The sequence below is a fragment of the Hyla sarda genome, chromosome 6 (assembly GCF_029499605.1).
Source record: "Hyla sarda isolate aHylSar1 chromosome 6, aHylSar1.hap1, whole genome shotgun sequence".
Lineage (NCBI taxonomy): Eukaryota > Metazoa > Chordata > Amphibia > Anura > Hylidae > Hyla > Hyla sarda.
Window position 1 is genome coordinate 272,346,120 of NC_079194.1, and position 15,208 is coordinate 272,361,327.

The 15,208-nt window shown below is 38.2% G+C and overlaps 29 non-coding genes across 29 annotated transcripts; 23 read left to right on the top strand and 6 right to left on the bottom strand.

The window, feature by feature from the left end:
• Window positions 1-697: 697 nt before the first annotated feature.
• On the bottom strand, window positions 698-770 carry TRNAV-UAC (transfer RNA valine (anticodon UAC)). The gene has a single exon. It is a non-coding gene; the product is annotated as a tRNA-Val (tRNA).
• A 149-nt stretch (window positions 771-919) lies between these two features.
• Window positions 920-992, top strand: TRNAV-UAC (transfer RNA valine (anticodon UAC)). Its single transcript has one exon. It is a non-coding gene; the product is annotated as a tRNA-Val (tRNA).
• Window positions 993-1,960: 968 nt separating this feature from the next.
• Window positions 1,961-2,033, top strand: TRNAV-UAC (transfer RNA valine (anticodon UAC)). Its single transcript has one exon. It is a non-coding gene; the product is annotated as a tRNA-Val (tRNA).
• Window positions 2,034-2,144: 111 nt separating this feature from the next.
• Window positions 2,145-2,217, top strand: TRNAA-UGC (transfer RNA alanine (anticodon UGC)). Its single transcript has one exon. It is a non-coding gene; the product is annotated as a tRNA-Ala (tRNA).
• A 112-nt stretch (window positions 2,218-2,329) lies between these two features.
• Window positions 2,330-2,402, top strand: TRNAI-UAU (transfer RNA isoleucine (anticodon UAU)). Its single transcript has one exon. It is a non-coding gene; the product is annotated as a tRNA-Ile (tRNA).
• A 991-nt stretch (window positions 2,403-3,393) lies between these two features.
• On the bottom strand, window positions 3,394-3,466 carry TRNAV-UAC (transfer RNA valine (anticodon UAC)). The gene has a single exon. It is a non-coding gene; the product is annotated as a tRNA-Val (tRNA).
• A 149-nt stretch (window positions 3,467-3,615) lies between these two features.
• Window positions 3,616-3,688, top strand: TRNAV-UAC (transfer RNA valine (anticodon UAC)). Its single transcript has one exon. It is a non-coding gene; the product is annotated as a tRNA-Val (tRNA).
• A 961-nt stretch (window positions 3,689-4,649) lies between these two features.
• On the top strand, window positions 4,650-4,722 carry TRNAV-UAC (transfer RNA valine (anticodon UAC)). The gene has a single exon. It is a non-coding gene; the product is annotated as a tRNA-Val (tRNA).
• A 111-nt stretch (window positions 4,723-4,833) lies between these two features.
• Window positions 4,834-4,906, top strand: TRNAA-UGC (transfer RNA alanine (anticodon UGC)). Its single transcript has one exon. It is a non-coding gene; the product is annotated as a tRNA-Ala (tRNA).
• Window positions 4,907-5,017: 111 nt separating this feature from the next.
• On the top strand, window positions 5,018-5,090 carry TRNAV-UAC (transfer RNA valine (anticodon UAC)). Its single transcript has one exon. It is a non-coding gene; the product is annotated as a tRNA-Val (tRNA).
• Window positions 5,091-6,070: 980 nt separating this feature from the next.
• Window positions 6,071-6,143, bottom strand: TRNAV-UAC (transfer RNA valine (anticodon UAC)). The gene has a single exon. It is a non-coding gene; the product is annotated as a tRNA-Val (tRNA).
• Window positions 6,144-6,286: 143 nt separating this feature from the next.
• On the top strand, window positions 6,287-6,359 carry TRNAV-UAC (transfer RNA valine (anticodon UAC)). Its single transcript has one exon. It is a non-coding gene; the product is annotated as a tRNA-Val (tRNA).
• A 970-nt stretch (window positions 6,360-7,329) lies between these two features.
• On the top strand, window positions 7,330-7,402 carry TRNAV-UAC (transfer RNA valine (anticodon UAC)). Its single transcript has one exon. It is a non-coding gene; the product is annotated as a tRNA-Val (tRNA).
• Window positions 7,403-7,513: 111 nt separating this feature from the next.
• On the top strand, window positions 7,514-7,586 carry TRNAA-UGC (transfer RNA alanine (anticodon UGC)). Its single transcript has one exon. It is a non-coding gene; the product is annotated as a tRNA-Ala (tRNA).
• Window positions 7,587-7,698: 112 nt separating this feature from the next.
• Window positions 7,699-7,771, top strand: TRNAI-UAU (transfer RNA isoleucine (anticodon UAU)). The gene has a single exon. It is a non-coding gene; the product is annotated as a tRNA-Ile (tRNA).
• A 974-nt stretch (window positions 7,772-8,745) lies between these two features.
• On the bottom strand, window positions 8,746-8,818 carry TRNAV-UAC (transfer RNA valine (anticodon UAC)). Its single transcript has one exon. It is a non-coding gene; the product is annotated as a tRNA-Val (tRNA).
• A 149-nt stretch (window positions 8,819-8,967) lies between these two features.
• Window positions 8,968-9,040, top strand: TRNAV-UAC (transfer RNA valine (anticodon UAC)). The gene has a single exon. It is a non-coding gene; the product is annotated as a tRNA-Val (tRNA).
• Window positions 9,041-10,009: 969 nt separating this feature from the next.
• Window positions 10,010-10,082, top strand: TRNAV-UAC (transfer RNA valine (anticodon UAC)). Its single transcript has one exon. It is a non-coding gene; the product is annotated as a tRNA-Val (tRNA).
• A 492-nt stretch (window positions 10,083-10,574) lies between these two features.
• On the bottom strand, window positions 10,575-10,647 carry TRNAV-UAC (transfer RNA valine (anticodon UAC)). The gene has a single exon. It is a non-coding gene; the product is annotated as a tRNA-Val (tRNA).
• Window positions 10,648-10,790: 143 nt separating this feature from the next.
• TRNAV-UAC (transfer RNA valine (anticodon UAC)) lies at window positions 10,791-10,863 on the top strand. Its single transcript has one exon. It is a non-coding gene; the product is annotated as a tRNA-Val (tRNA).
• A 969-nt stretch (window positions 10,864-11,832) lies between these two features.
• TRNAV-UAC (transfer RNA valine (anticodon UAC)) lies at window positions 11,833-11,905 on the top strand. The gene has a single exon. It is a non-coding gene; the product is annotated as a tRNA-Val (tRNA).
• A 111-nt stretch (window positions 11,906-12,016) lies between these two features.
• TRNAA-UGC (transfer RNA alanine (anticodon UGC)) lies at window positions 12,017-12,089 on the top strand. The gene has a single exon. It is a non-coding gene; the product is annotated as a tRNA-Ala (tRNA).
• Window positions 12,090-12,201: 112 nt separating this feature from the next.
• Window positions 12,202-12,274, top strand: TRNAI-UAU (transfer RNA isoleucine (anticodon UAU)). The gene has a single exon. It is a non-coding gene; the product is annotated as a tRNA-Ile (tRNA).
• A 979-nt stretch (window positions 12,275-13,253) lies between these two features.
• On the bottom strand, window positions 13,254-13,326 carry TRNAV-UAC (transfer RNA valine (anticodon UAC)). The gene has a single exon. It is a non-coding gene; the product is annotated as a tRNA-Val (tRNA).
• Window positions 13,327-13,475: 149 nt separating this feature from the next.
• Window positions 13,476-13,548, top strand: TRNAV-UAC (transfer RNA valine (anticodon UAC)). Its single transcript has one exon. It is a non-coding gene; the product is annotated as a tRNA-Val (tRNA).
• A 969-nt stretch (window positions 13,549-14,517) lies between these two features.
• Window positions 14,518-14,590, top strand: TRNAV-UAC (transfer RNA valine (anticodon UAC)). The gene has a single exon. It is a non-coding gene; the product is annotated as a tRNA-Val (tRNA).
• A 112-nt stretch (window positions 14,591-14,702) lies between these two features.
• On the top strand, window positions 14,703-14,775 carry TRNAV-UAC (transfer RNA valine (anticodon UAC)). The gene has a single exon. It is a non-coding gene; the product is annotated as a tRNA-Val (tRNA).
• A 111-nt stretch (window positions 14,776-14,886) lies between these two features.
• Window positions 14,887-14,959, top strand: TRNAA-UGC (transfer RNA alanine (anticodon UGC)). Its single transcript has one exon. It is a non-coding gene; the product is annotated as a tRNA-Ala (tRNA).
• Window positions 14,960-15,070: 111 nt separating this feature from the next.
• Window positions 15,071-15,143, top strand: TRNAV-UAC (transfer RNA valine (anticodon UAC)). The gene has a single exon. It is a non-coding gene; the product is annotated as a tRNA-Val (tRNA).
• Window positions 15,144-15,208: the final 65 nt, after the last annotated feature.

Below are 15,208 nucleotides of genomic sequence, written 5' to 3' on the forward strand. Positions count from 1 at the left end.
TACACTCAGAAGCTAATAAAAGGAGAAGACAAAAAGGCAGGATAACAGCGCCTCGTGTAACTCTGTGGTTGAAAGTCAGACACTTAAAAGCAATAAGCAGTGGACTCTCACCTGGTTTCCCCCTTGGCTTCATGCATATCATCCCTTTAGGCACAAAATGTCAGGATGACAGCGCCTCGTGTAACTCTGTGGATGAAAGTCAGACACTTAAAAGCAATAAGCAGTGGACTCTCACCTGGTTTCCCCCTTGGGTTCATGCATGTCACCCCTTTAGGGGTAGTTCAGGGAGCAGAACTGCATCGTGTCAGTGCTGTACCTGTTATCCTAGGCAGGAACCCATCAATCGTCTAAAAATTATAAAGGAAATAATGGTGCACTTGATTCATTTGTTTCAAAGGAGCAGACAAGACTCATAAGTAATAGCAAATCATCAATAGGATTGATACCAAATTATATATAGAAAAGGCAAAAACACGTTTCGGAGCTCAAGGTCCTGGGTTCAATCTCCAGTGAATCCAACCTCGTTAATACAAAATTCTTTTTAAAGCAGACGTGATAACCACTACACTGTGAAACCGTGACAGACACAGAAATTAGTGATAACTATGAACAAGTAGGTTATGCAGTTCTACTTAGTATGCCTCAAACAACAAAATGTAATCATAAACTCTTAAAAAATATTTTGTATTAACGAGGTTGGTTTCACTGGGGATTGAACCCAGGACCTTCTGCGTGTAAAGCAGACGTGATAACCACTACACTATGAAACCACGACAGATACAGAAATTGGTGATAACTATCAACAAGTAGGTTATGCAGTTCAACTTAGTTTATGATTACATTTTGTTGTATATGGCATACTAAGTCGAACTGCATAACCTACTTGCTCATAGTTATCGCTAATTGCTGTGTCTGTCGCGGTTTCATAGTGTAGTGGTTATCACGTCTGTTTTACATGCAGAATGTCCTGGGTTCGTTCCCCAGTGAAACCAAACTGGTTTATACAAAATAATTTTTAAGAGATTATGATAAGATTTTGTTGTATATGGCAAACTGAGTCGAACTGCATAACCTACTTGCTCATAGTTATCGCTAATTAAATCCATTCTAAGCTTTTAAAGAGTCAAGGCTTAAATCTTATTAAATAGGGAATACAAAGGATTGTGTCATGATATTATTGTTTACAATTTAAAAAAAATCCAAGTTTTCATAACGTTATGGTCATAAGGTCTGCTTTACACATTGATTTCGTTGTGTTCTCCCTTTTGTGAAACCAGTCTATTTTTTACTTTTTGCTGGATCATCGATTGAATTTCAATGTATATTGTCAAGTTCTGCCACAGTCAAGGTTTCATAGTATAGTGGTTATCATGTCTACTTTACACTCAGAAGTCAATAAAAGGAGAAGACAAAAAGGCAGGATAACAGCGCCTCGTGTAACTCTGTGGATGAAAGTCAAAAATAAGCAGTGGACTCTCACCTGGTTTCCCCCTTGGGTTCATGCATATCACCCTTTAGGCACAAAATTATATCTAGAAAAGGCACTTGGACTCTCACCTGGTTTCCCCCTTGGGTTCATGCATATCACCCCTTTAGGGGTAGTTCAGGGAGCAGAACTGCATCCTGTCAAAGCTGTACCTGTTATCCTAGGCAGGAACCCGTCAATTGTCTGAAAAGTATAAAGGAAATAATGGTGCACTTGATTCATTTGTTTCTAAGGAGCAGACAAGACTCATAAGTAATAGCAAATCATCAATAGGATTGATACCAAATTATATATAGAAGAAGCAAAAACACGTTTCGGAGCTCAAGGTCCTGGGTTCAATCCCCAGTGAAACCAAACTCGTTTATACAAAATTCTTTTTAAGAGTTTATGATTACATTTTGTTGTATATGGCATACTAAGTCGAATTGCATAACCTACTTGCTCATGGTTATCGCTAATTTCTGTGTCTGTCACGGTTTCATAGTGAAGTGGTTATCACGTCTGCTTTACACGCAGAAGGTCCTGGGTTCAATCCCCAGTGAAACTAACCTCGTTAATACAAAATTATTTTTATGATTACATTTTGTTGTATATGGCATACTGAGTCATACAGCATAACCTACTTGCTCATAGTTATCGCTAATTTTGTGTCTGTCACGGTTTCATAGTGTAGTGGTTATCATGTCTGCTTTGCACGCAGAGGGACCTGGGTTCAATCCCCAGTGAAACCAACCTCGTTAGTACAAAATTCTTTTTATGATTACAATTTGTTGTATGTGGCATACTAAGTAGAACTGCATAACCTACTTGTTCATAGTTATCGCTAATTTCTATGTCTGTTGCGGTTTCATAGTGTAGTGGCTATCACATCTGCTTTATACGCAGAAGGTCCTGGGTTCAATCCCCAGTGAAACCAACCCATTCTAAGCTTTTAAAGAGTCAAGGCTTAGATGTTATTAAATAGGGAATACAAAGGCTTGTGTCATGATATTATTGTCTACAATTAAAAAAAAAATCCAAGTTTTCATAGCGTTATGGTCATAAGGTCTGCTTTACACATTGATTTCGTTGTGTTCTCCCTTTTGTGAAACCAGTCTATTTTTTTACTTTTCGCTGGATCATCGATTGAATTTCAATGTATATTGTCAAGTTCTGCCACAGTCAAGGTTTCATAGTATTGTGGTTATCATGTCTGCTTTACACTCAGAAGCTAATAAAAGGAGAAGACAAAAAGGCAGGATAACAGCGCCTCGTGTAACTCTGTGGTTGAAAGTCAGACACTTAAAAGCAATAAGCAGTGGACTCTCACCTGGTTTCCCCCTTGGCTTCCCCCTTGGCTTCATGCATATCATCCCTTTAGGCACAAAATGTCAGGATGACAGCGCCTCGTGTAACTCTGTGGATGAAAGTCAGACACTTAAAAGCAATAAGCAGTGGACTCTCACCTGGTTTCCCCCTTGGGTTCATGCATGTCACCCCTTTAGGGGTAGTTCAGGGAGCAGAACTGCATCGTGTCAGTGCTGTACCTGTTATCCTAAGCAGGAACCCATCAATCGTCTAAAAAGTATAAAGGAAATAATGGTGCACTTGATTCATTTGTTTCAAAGGAGCAGACAAGACTCATAAGTAATAGCAAATCATCAATAGGATTGATACCAAATTATATATAGAAAAGGCAAAAACACGTTTCGGAGCTCAAGGTCCTGGGTTCAATCTCCAGTGAATCCAACCTCGTTAATACAAATTTTTTTTTAAAGCAGACGTGATAACCACTACACTATGAAACCGTGACAGACACAGAAATTAGTGATAACTATGAACAAGTAGGTTATGCAGTTCTACTTAGTATGCCTCAAACAACAAAATGTAATCATAAACTCTTAAAAAATATTTTGTATTAACGAGGTTGGTTTCACTGGGGATTGAACCCAGGACCTTCTGCGTGTAAAGCAGCCGTGATAACCACTACACTATGAATCCACGACAGATACAGAAATTGGTGATAACTATCAACAAGTAGGTTATGCAGTTCAACTTAGTTTATGATTACATTTTGTTGTATATGGCATACTAAGTCGAACTGCATAACCTACTTGCTCATAGTTATCGCTAATTGCTGTGTCTGTCGCGGTTTCATAGTGTAGTGGTTATCACGTCTGTTTTACATGCAGAATGTCCTGGGTTCGTTCCCCAGTGAAACCAAACTGGTTTATACAAAATAATTTTTAAGAGATTATGATAAGATTTTGTTGTATATGGCAAACTGAGTCGAACTGCATAACCTACTTGCTCATAGTTATCGCTAATTAAATCCATTCTAAGCTTTTAAAGAGTCAAGGCTTAAATCTTATTAAATAGGGAATACAAAGGATTGTGTCATGATATTATTGTTTACAATTTAAAAAAAATCCAAGTTTTCATAACGTTATGGTCATAAGGTCTGCTTTACACATTGATTTCGTTGTGTTCTCCCTTTTGTGAAACCAGTCTATTTTTTACTTTTTGCTGGATCATCGATTGAATTTCAATGTATATTGTCAAGTTCTACCACAGTCAAGGTTTCATAGTATAGTGGTTATCATGTCTACTTTACACTCAGAAGTCAATAAAAGGAGAAGACAAAAAGGCAGGATAACAGCGCCTCGTGTAACTCTGTGGATGAAAGTCAAAAATAAGCAGTGGACTCTCACCTGGTTTCCCCCTTGGGTTCATGCATATCACCCCTTTAGGCACAAAATTATATCTAGAAAAGGCACTCGGACTCTCACCTGGTTTCCCCCTTGGGTTCATGCATATCACCCCTTTAGGGGTAGTTCAGGGAGCAGAACTGCATCCTGTCAGTGCTGTACCTGTTATCCTAGGCAGGAACCCGTCAATTGTCTGAAAAGTATAAAGGAAATAATGGTGCACTTGATTCATTTGTTTCTAAGGAGCAGACAAGACTCATAAGTAATAGCAAATCATCAATAGGATTGATACCAAATTATATATAGAAGAAGCAAAAACACGTTTCGGAGCTCAAGGTCCTGGGTTCAATCCCCAGTGAAACCAACCTCATTAGTTCAAAATTCTTTTTATGATTACATTTTGTTGTATATGGCATACTAAGTAGAACTGCATAACCTAATTGTTCGTAGTTATCGCTAATTTCTATGTCTGTCGCGGTTTCATAGTGTAGTGCCTATCACGTCTGCTTTACACGCAGAAGGTCCTGGGTTCAATCCCCAGTGAAACCAACCTCGTTAATACAAAATCATTTTTATGATTACATTTTGTTGTATATGGCATACTAAGTCATACAGCATAACCTACTTGCTCATAGTTATCGCCAATTTTGTGTCTGTCACGGTTTCATAGTGTAGTGGTTATCATGGCTGCTTTGCACGCATAGGGTCCTGGGTTCAATCCCCAGTAAAACCAACCTCTTAGTACAAACTTCTTTTTATGATTACATTTTGTTATATATGGCATACTAAGTAGAACTGCATAACCTACTTGTTCATAGTTATCGCTAATTTCTATGTCTGTCGCGGTTTCATAGTGTAGTGGCAATCACGTCTGCTTTACACGCAGAAGGTCCTGGGTTCAATCCCCAGTGAAACCAACCCATTCTAAGCTTTTAAAGAGTCAAGGCTTAGATCTTATTAAATAGGGAATACAAAGGCTTGTGTCATGATATTATTGTCTACAATTTAAAAAAAAAATCCAAGTTTTCATAGCGTTATGGTCATAAGGTCTGCTTTACACATTGATTTCGTTGTGTTCTCCCTTTTGTGAAACCAGTCTATTTTTTTACTTTTCGCTGGATCATCGATTGAATTTCAATGTATATTGTCAAGTTCTGCCACAGTCAAGGTTTCATAGTATTGTGGTTATCATGTCTGCTTTACACTCAGAAGCTAATAAAAGGAGAAGACAAAAAGGCAGGATAACAGCGCCTCGTGTAACTCTGTGGTTGAAAGTCAGACACTTAAAAGCAATAAGCAGTGGACTCTCACCTGGTTTCCCCCTTGGCTTCATGCATATCATCCCTTTAGGCACAAAATGTCAGGATGACAGCGCCTCGTGTAACTCTGTGGATGAAAGTCAGACACTTAAAAGCAATAAGCAGTGGACTCTCACCTGGTTTCCCCCTTGGGTTCATGCATGTCACCCCTTTAGGGGTAGTTCAGGGAGCAGAACTGCATCGTGTCAGTGCTGTACCTGTTATCCTAGGCAGGAACCCATCAATCGTCTAAAAAGTATAAAGGAAATAATGGTGCACTTGATTCATTTGTTTCAAAGGAGCAGACAAGACTCATAAGCAATAGCAAATCATCAATAGGATTGATACCAAATTATATATAGAAAAGGCAAAAACACGTTTCGGAGCTCAAGGTCCTGGGTTCAATCTCCAGTGAATCCAACCTCGTTAATACAAAATTCTTTTTAAAGCAGACGTGATAACCACTACACTATGAAACCGTGACAGACACAGAAATTAGTGATAACTATGAACAAGTAGGTTATGCAGTTCTACTTAGTATGCCTCAAACAACAAAATGTAATCATAAACTCCTAAAAAATATTTTGTATTAACGAGGTTGGTTTCACTGGGGATTGAACCCAGGACCTTCTGCGTGTAAAGCAGACGTGATAACCACTACACTATGAAACCACGACAGAAATTGGTGATAACTATCAACAAGTAGGTTATGCAGTTCAACTTAGTTTATGATTACATTTTGTTGTATGTGGCATACTAAGTCGAACTGCATAACCTACTTGCTCATAGTTATCGCTAATTTCTGTGTCTGTCGCGGTTTCATAGTGTAGTGGTTATCACGTCTGTTTTACATGCAGAATGTCCTGGGTTCGTTCCCCAGTGAAACCAAACTGGTTTATACAAAATAATTTTTAAGAGATTATGATAAGATTTTGTTGTATATGGCAAACTGAGTCGAACTGCATAACCTACTTGCTCATAGTTATCGCTAATTAAATCCATTCTAAGCTTTTAAAGAGTCAAGGCTTAAATCTTATTAAATAGGGAATACAAAGGATTGTGTCATGATATTATTGTTTACAATTTAAAAAAAATTCCAAGTTTTCATAACGTTATGGTCATAAGGTCTGCTTTACACATTGATTTCGTTGTGTTCTCCCTTTTGTGAAACCAGTCTATTTTTTACTTTTTGCTGGATCATCGATTGAATTTCAATGTATATTGTCAAGTTCTGCCACAGTCAAGGTTTCATAGTATAGTGGTTATCATGTCTACTTTACACTCAGAAGTCAATAAAAGGAGAAGACAAAAAGGCAGGATAACAGCGCCTCGTGTAACTCTGTGGATGAAAGTCAAAAATAAGCAGTGGACTCTCACCTGGTTTCCCCCTTGGGTTCATGCATATCACCCCTTTAGGCACAAAATTATATCTAGAAAAGGCACTCGGACTCTCACCTGGTTTCCCCCTTGGGTTCATGCATATCACCCCTTTAGGGGTAGTTCAGGGAGCAGAACTGCATCCTGTCAAAGCTGTACCTGTTATCCTAGGCAGGAACCCGTCAATTGTCTGAAAAGTATAAAGGAAATAATGGTGCACTTGATTCATTTGTTTCTAAGGAGCAGACAAGACTCATAAGTAATAGCAAATCATCAATAGGATTGATACCAAATTATATATAGAAGAAGCAAAAACACGTTTCGGAGCTCAAGGTCCTGGGTTCAATCCCCAGTGAAACCAAACTCGTTTATACAAAATTCTTTTTAAGAGTTTATGATTACATTTTGTTGTATATGGCATACTAAGTCGAATTGCATAACCTACTTGCTCATGGTTATCGCTAATTTCTGTGTCTGTCACGGTTTCATAGTGAAGTGGTTATCACGTCTGCTTTACACGCAGAAGGTCCTGGGTTCAATCCCCAGTAAAACCAACCTCGTTAATACAAAATTATTTTTATGATTACATTTTGTTGTATATGGCATACTGAGTCATACAGCATAACCTACTTGCTCATAGTTATCGCTAATTTTGTGTCTGTCACGGTTTCATAGTGTAGTGGTTATCATGTCTGCTTTGCACGCAGAGGGTCCTGGGTTCAATCCCCAGTGAAACCAACCTCGTTAGTACAAAATTCTTTTTATGATTACAATTTGTTGTATATGGCATACTAAGTAGAACTGCATAACCTACTTGTTCATAGTTATCGCTAATTTCTATGTCTGTTGCGGTTTCATAGTGTAGTGGCTATCACATCTGCTTTATACGCAGAAGGTCCTGGGTTCAATCCCCAGTGAAACCAACCCATTCTAAGCTTTTAAAGAGTCAAAGATGTTATTAAATAGGGAATACAAAGGCTTGTGTCATGATATTATTGTCTACAATTAAAAAAAAAATCCAAGTTTTCATAGCGTTATGGTCATAAGGTCTGCTTTACACATTGATTTCGTTGTGTTCTCCCTTTTGTGAAACCAGTCTATTTTTTTACTTTTCGCTGGATCATCGATTTAATTTCAATGTATATTGTCAAGTTCTGCCACAGTCAAGGTTTCATAGTATTGTGGTTATCATGTCTGCTTTACACTCAGAAGCTAATAAAAGGAGAAGACAAAAAGGCAGGATAACAGCGCCTCGTGTAACTCTGTGGTTGAAAGTCAGACACTTAAAAGCAATAAGCAGTGGACTCTCACCTGGTTTCCCCCTTGGCTTCATGCATATCATCCCTTTAGGCACAAAATTTCAGGATGACAGCGCCTCGTGTAACTCTGTGGATGAAAGTCAGACACTTAAAAGCAATAAGCAGTGGACTCTCACCTGGTTTCCCCCTTGGGTTCATGCATGTCACCCCTTTAGGGGTAGTTCAGGGAGCAGAACTGCATCGTGTCAGTGCTGTACCTGTTATCCTAGGCAGGAACCCATCAATCGTCTAAAAAGTATAAAGGAAATAATGGTGCACTTGATTCATTTGTTTCAAAGGAGCAGACAAGACTCATAAGTAATTGCAAATCATCAATAGGATTGATACCAAATTATATATAGAAAAGGCAAAAACACGTTTCGGAGCTCAAGGTCCTGGGTTCAATCTCCAGTGAATCCAACCTCGTTAATACAAATTTTTTTTTAAAGCAGACGTGATAACCACTACACTATGAAACCGTTACAGACACAGAAATTAGTGATAACTATGAACAAGTAGGTTATGCAGTTCTACTTAGTATGCCTCAAACAACAAAATGTAATCATAAACTCTTAAAAAATATTTTGTATTAACGAGGTTGGTTTCACTGGGGATTGAACCCAGGACCTTCTGCGTGTAAAGCAGACGTGATAACCACTACACTATGAAACCACGACAGATACAGAAATTGGTGATAACTATCAACAAGTAGGTTATGCAGTTCAACTTAGTTTATGATTACATTTTGTTGTATATGGCATACTAAGTCGAACTGCATAACCTACTTGCTCATAGTTATCGCTAATTGCTGTGTCTGTCGCGGTTTCATAGTGTAGTGGTTATCACGTCTGTTTTACATGCAGAATGTCCTGGGTTCGTTCCCCAGTGAAACCAAACTGGTTTATACAAAATAATTTTTAAGAGATTATGATAAGATTTTGTTGTATATGGCAAACTGAGTCGAACTGCATAACCTACTTGCTCATAGTTATCGCTAATTAAATCCATTCTAAGCTTTTAAAGAGTCAAGGCTTAAATCTTATTAAATAGGGAATACAAAGGATTGTGTCATGATATTATTGTTTACAATTTAAAAAAAATCCAAGTTTTCATAACGTTATGGTCATAAGGTCTGCTTTACACATTGATTTCGTTGTGTTCTCCCTTTTGTGAAACCAGTCTATTTTTTACTTTTTGCTGGATCATCGATTGAATTTCAATGTATATTGTCAAGTTCTGCCACAGTCAAGGTTTCATAGTATAGTGGTTATCATGTCTACTTTACACTCAGAAGTCAATAAAAGGAGAAGACAAAAAGGCAGGATAACAGCGCCTCGTGTAACTCTGTGGATGAAAGTCAAAAATAAGCAGTGGACTCTCACCTGGTTTCCCCCTTGGGTTCATGCATATCACCCCTTTAGGCACAAAATTATATCTAGAAAAGGCACTCGGACTCTCACCTGGTTTCCCCCTTGGGTTCATGCATATCACCCCTTTAGGGGTAGTTCAGGGAGCAGAACTGCATCCTGTCAGTGCTGTACCTGTTATCCTAGGCAGGAACCCGTCAATTGTCTGAAAAGTATAAAGGAAATAATGGTGCACTTGATTCATTTGTTTCTAAGGAGCAGACAAGACTCATAAGTAATAGCAAATCATCAATAGGATTGATACCAAATTATATATAGAAGAAGCAAAAACACGTTTCGGAGCTCAAGGTCCTGGGTTCAATCCCCAGTGAAACCAAACTCGTTTATACAAAATTCTTTTTAAGAGTTTATGATTACATTTTGTTGTATATGGCATACTAAGTCGAATTGCATAACCTACTTGCTCATGGTTGTCGCTAATTTCTGTGTCTGTCACGGTTTCATAGTGTAGTGGTTATCACGTCTGCTTTACACGCAGAAGGTCCTTGGTTCAATCCCCAGTGAAACCAACCTCGTTAATACAAAATTATTTTTATGATTACATTTTGTTGTATATGGCATACTAAGTCATACAGCATAACCTACTTGCTCATAGTTATCGCTAATTTTGTGTCTGTCACGGATTCATAGTGTAGTGGTTATCATGGCTGCTTTGCACGCAGAGGGTCCTGGGTTCAATCCCCAGTAAAACCAACCTCTTAGTACAAAATTCTTTTTATGATTACATTTTGTTGTATATGGCATACTAAGTAGAACTGCATAACCTACTTGTTCATAGTTATCACTAATTTCTATGTCTGTCGCGGTTTCATAGTGTAGTGGCTATCACGTCTGCTTTACACGCAGAAGGTCCTGGGTGATAACCACTACACTGTGAAACCGGGACAGACACAGAAATTAGTGATAACTATGAACAAGTAGGTTATGCAGTTCTACTTAGTATGCCTCAAACAACAAAATGTAATCATAAACTCTTAAAAAATATTTTGTATTAACGAGGTTGGTTTCACTGGGGATTGAACCCAGGACCTTCTGCGTGTAGAGCAGACGTGATAACCACTACACTATGAAACCACGACAGAAATTGGTGATAACTATCAACAAGTAGGTTATGCAGTTCAACTTAGTTTATGATTACATTTTGTTGTATGTGGCATACTAAGTCGAACTGCACAACCTACTTGCTCATAGTTATCGCTAATTTCTGTGTCTGTCGCGGTTTCATAGTGTAGTGGTTATCACGTCTGTTTTACATGCAGAATGTCCTGGGTTCGTTCCCCAGTGAAACCAAACTGGTTTATACAAAATAATTTTTAAGAGATTATGATAAGATTTTGTTGTATATGGCAAACTGAGTCGAACTGCATAACCTACTTGCTCATAGTTATCGCTAATTAAATCCATTCTAAGCTTTTAAAGAGTCAAGGCTTAAATCTTATTAAATAGGGAATACAAAGGATTGTGTCATGATATTATTGTTTACAATTTAAAAAAAATCCAAGTTTTCATAACGTTATGGTCATAAGGTCTGCTTTACACATTGATTTCGTTGTGTTCTCCCTTTTGTGAAACCAGTCTATTTTTTACTTTTTGCTGGATCATCGATTGAATTTCAATGTATATTGTCAAGTTCTGCCACAGTCAAGGTTTCATAGTATAGTGGTTATCATGTCTACTTTACACTCAGAAGTCAATAAAAGGAGAAGACAAAAAGGCAGGATAACAGCGCCTCGTGTAACTCTGTGGATGAAAGTCAAAAATAAGCAGTGGACTCTCACCTGGTTTCCCCCTTGGGTTCATGCATATCACCCCTTTAGGCACAAAATTATATCTAGAAAAGGCACTCGGACTCTCACCTGGTTTCCCCCTTGGGTTCATGCATATCACCCCTTTAGGGGTAGTTCAGGGAGCAGAACTGCATCCTGTCAAAGCTGTACCTGTTATCCTAGGCAGGAACCCGTCAATTGTCTGAAAAGTATAAAGGAAATAATGGTGCACTTGATTCATTTGTTTCTAAGGAGCAGACAAGACTCATAAGTAATAGCAAATCATCAATAGGATTGATACCAAATTATATATAGAAGAAGCAAAAACACGTTTCGGAGCTCAAGGTCCTGGGTTCAATCCCCAGTGAAACCAAACTCGTTTATACAAAATTCTTTTTAAGAGTTTATGATTACATTTTGTTGTATATGGCATACTAAGTCGAATTGCATAACCTACTTGCTCATGGTTATCGCTAATTTCGGTGTCTGTCACGGTTTCATAGTGAAGTGGTTATCACGTCTGCTTTACACGCAGAAGGTCCTGGGTTCAATCCCCAGTGAAACCAACCTCGTTAATACAAAATTATTTTTATGATTACATTTTGTTGTATATGGCATACTGAGTCATACAGCATAACCTACTTGCTCATAGTTATCGCTAATTTTGTGTCTGTCACGGTTTCATAGTGTAGTGGTTATCATGGCTGCTTTGCACGCAGAGGGTCCTGGGTTCAATCCCCAGTGAAACCAACCTCGTTAGTACAAAATTCTTTTTATGATTACAATTTGTTGTATATGGCATACTAAGTAGAACTGCATAACCTACTTGTTCATAGTTATCGCTAATTTCTATGTCTGTTGCGGTTTCATAGTGTAGTGGCTATCACATCTGCTTTATACGCAGAAGGTCCTGGGTTCAATCCCCAGTGAAACCAACCCATTCTAAGCTTTTAAAGAGTCAAGGCTTAGATGTTATTAAATAGGGAATACAAAGGCTTGTGTCATGATATTATTGTCTACAATTAAAAAAAAAATCCAAGTTTTCATAGCGTTATGGTCATAAGGTCTGCTTTACACATTGATTTCGTTGTGTTCTCCCTTTTGTGAAACCAGTCTATTTTTTTACTTTTCGCTGGATCATCGATTGAATTTCAATGTATATTGTCAAGTTCTGCCACAGTCAAGGTTTCATAGTATTGTGGTTATCATGTCTGCTTTACACTCAGAAGCTAATAAAAGGAGAAGACAAAAAGGCAGGATAACAGCGCCTCGTGTAACTCTGTGGTTGAAAGTCAGACACTTAAAAGCAATAAGCAGTGGACTCTCACCTGGTTTCCCCCTTGGCTTCATGCATATCATCCCTTTAGGCACAAAATGTCAGGATGACAGCGCCTCGTGTAACTCTGTGGATGAAAGTCAGACACTTAAAAGCAATAAGCAGTGGACTCTCACCTGGTTTCCCCCTTGGGTTCATGCATGTCACCCCTTTAGGGGTAGTTCAGGGAGCAGAACTGCATCGTGTCAGTGCTGTACCTGTTAACCTAGGCAGGAACCCATCAATCGTCTAAAAATTATAAAGGAAATAATGGTGCACTTGATTCATTTGTTTCAAAGGAGCAGACAAGACTCATAAGTAATAGCAAATCATCAATAGGATTGATACCAAATTATATATAGAAAAGGCAAAAACACGTTTCGGAGCTCAAGGTCCTGGGTTCAATCTCCAGTAAATCCAACCTCGTTAATAAAAAATTCTTTTTAAAGCAGACGTGATAACCACTACACTATGAAACCGTGACAGACACAGAAATTAGTGATAACTATGAACAAGTAGGTTATGCAGTTCTACTTAGTATGCCTCAAACAACAAAATGTAATCATAAACTCTTAAAAAATATTTTGTATTAACGAGGTTGGTTTCACTGGGGATTGAACCCAGGACCTTCTGCGTGTAAAGCAGACGTGATAACCACTACACTATGAAACCACGACAGATACAGAAATTGGTGATAACTATCAACAAGTAGGTTATGCAGTTCAACTTAGTTTATGATTACATTTTGTTGTATATGGCATACTAAGTCGAACTGCATAACCTACTTGCTCATAGTTATCGCTAATTGCTGTGTCTGTCGCGGTTTCATAGTGTAGTGGTTATCACGTCTGTTTTACATGCAGAATGTCCTGGGTTCGTTCCCCAGTGAAACCAAACTGGTTTATACAAAATAATTTTTAAGAGATTATGATAAGATTTTGTTGTATATGGCAAACTGAGTCGAACTGCATAACCTACTTGCTCATAGTTATCGCTAATTAAATCCATTCTAAGCTTTTAAAGAGTCAAGGCTTAAATCTTATTAAATAGGGAATACAAAGGATTGTGTCATGATATTATTGTTTACAATTTAAAAAAAATCCAAGTTTTCATAACGTTATGGTCATAAGGTCTGCTTTACACATTGATTTCGTTGTGTTCTCCCTTTTGTGAAACCAGTCTATTTTTTACTTTTTGCTGGATCATCGATTGAATTTCAATGTATATTGTCAAGTTCTGCCACAGTCAAGGTTTCATAGTATAGTGGTTATCATGTCTACTTTACACTCAGAAGTCAATAAAAGGAGAAGACAAAAAGGCAGGATAACAGCGCCTCGTGTAACTCTGTGGATGAAAGTCAAAAATAAGCAGTGGACTCTCACCTGGTTTCCCCCTTGGGTTCATGCATATCACCCCTTTAGGCACAAAATTATATCTAGAAAAGGCACTCGGACTCTCACCTGGTTTCCCCCTTGGGTTCATGCATATCACCCCTTTAGGGGTAGTTCAGGGAGCAGAACTGCATCCTGTCAGTGCTGTACCTGTTATCCTAGGCAGGAACCCGTCAATTGTCTGAAAAGTATAAAGGAAATAATGGTGCACTTGATTCATTTGTTTCTAAGGAGCAGACAAGACTCATAAGTAATAGCAAATCATCAATAGGATTGATACCAAATTATATATAGAAGAAGCAAAAACACGTTTCGGAGCTCAAGGTCCTGGGTTCAATCCCCAGTGAAACCAAACTCGTTTATACAAAATTCTTTTAAAGAGTTTATGATTACATTTTGTTGTATATGGCATACTAAGTCGAATTGCATAACCTACTTGCTCATGGTTATCGCTAATTTCTGTGTCTGTCACGGTTTCATAGTGTAGTGGTTATCACGTCTGCTTTACACGCAGAAGGTCCTGGGTTCAATCCCCAGTGAAACCAACCTCATTAGTACAAAATTCTTTTTATGATTACATTTTGTTGTATATGGCGTACTAAGTAGAACTGCATAACCTACTTGTTCATAGTTATCGCTAATTTCTATGTCTGTCGCGGTTTCATAGTGTAGTGGCTATCACGTCTGCTTTACACGCAGAAGGTCCTTGGTTCAATCCCCAGTGAAACCAACCTCGTTAATACAAAATTATTTTTATGATTACATTTTGTTGTATATGGCATACTAAGTCATACAGCATAACCTACTTGCTCATAGTTATCGCTAATTTTGTGTCTGTCACGGTTTCATAGTGTAGTGGTTATCATGGCTGCTTTGCACGCAGAGGGTCCTGGGTTCAATCCCCAGTAAATCCAACCTCTTAGTACAAAATTCTTTTTATGATTACATTTTGTTGTATATGGCATACTAAGTAGAACTGCATAACCTACTTGTTCATAGTTATCGCTAATTTCTATGTCTGTCGCGGTTTCATAGTGTAGTGGCTATCACGTCTGCTTTACACGCAGAAGGTCCTGGGTTCAATCCCCAGTGAAACCAACCCATTCTAAGCTTTTAAAGAGTCAAGGCTTAGATCTTATTAAATAGGGAATACAAAGGCTTGT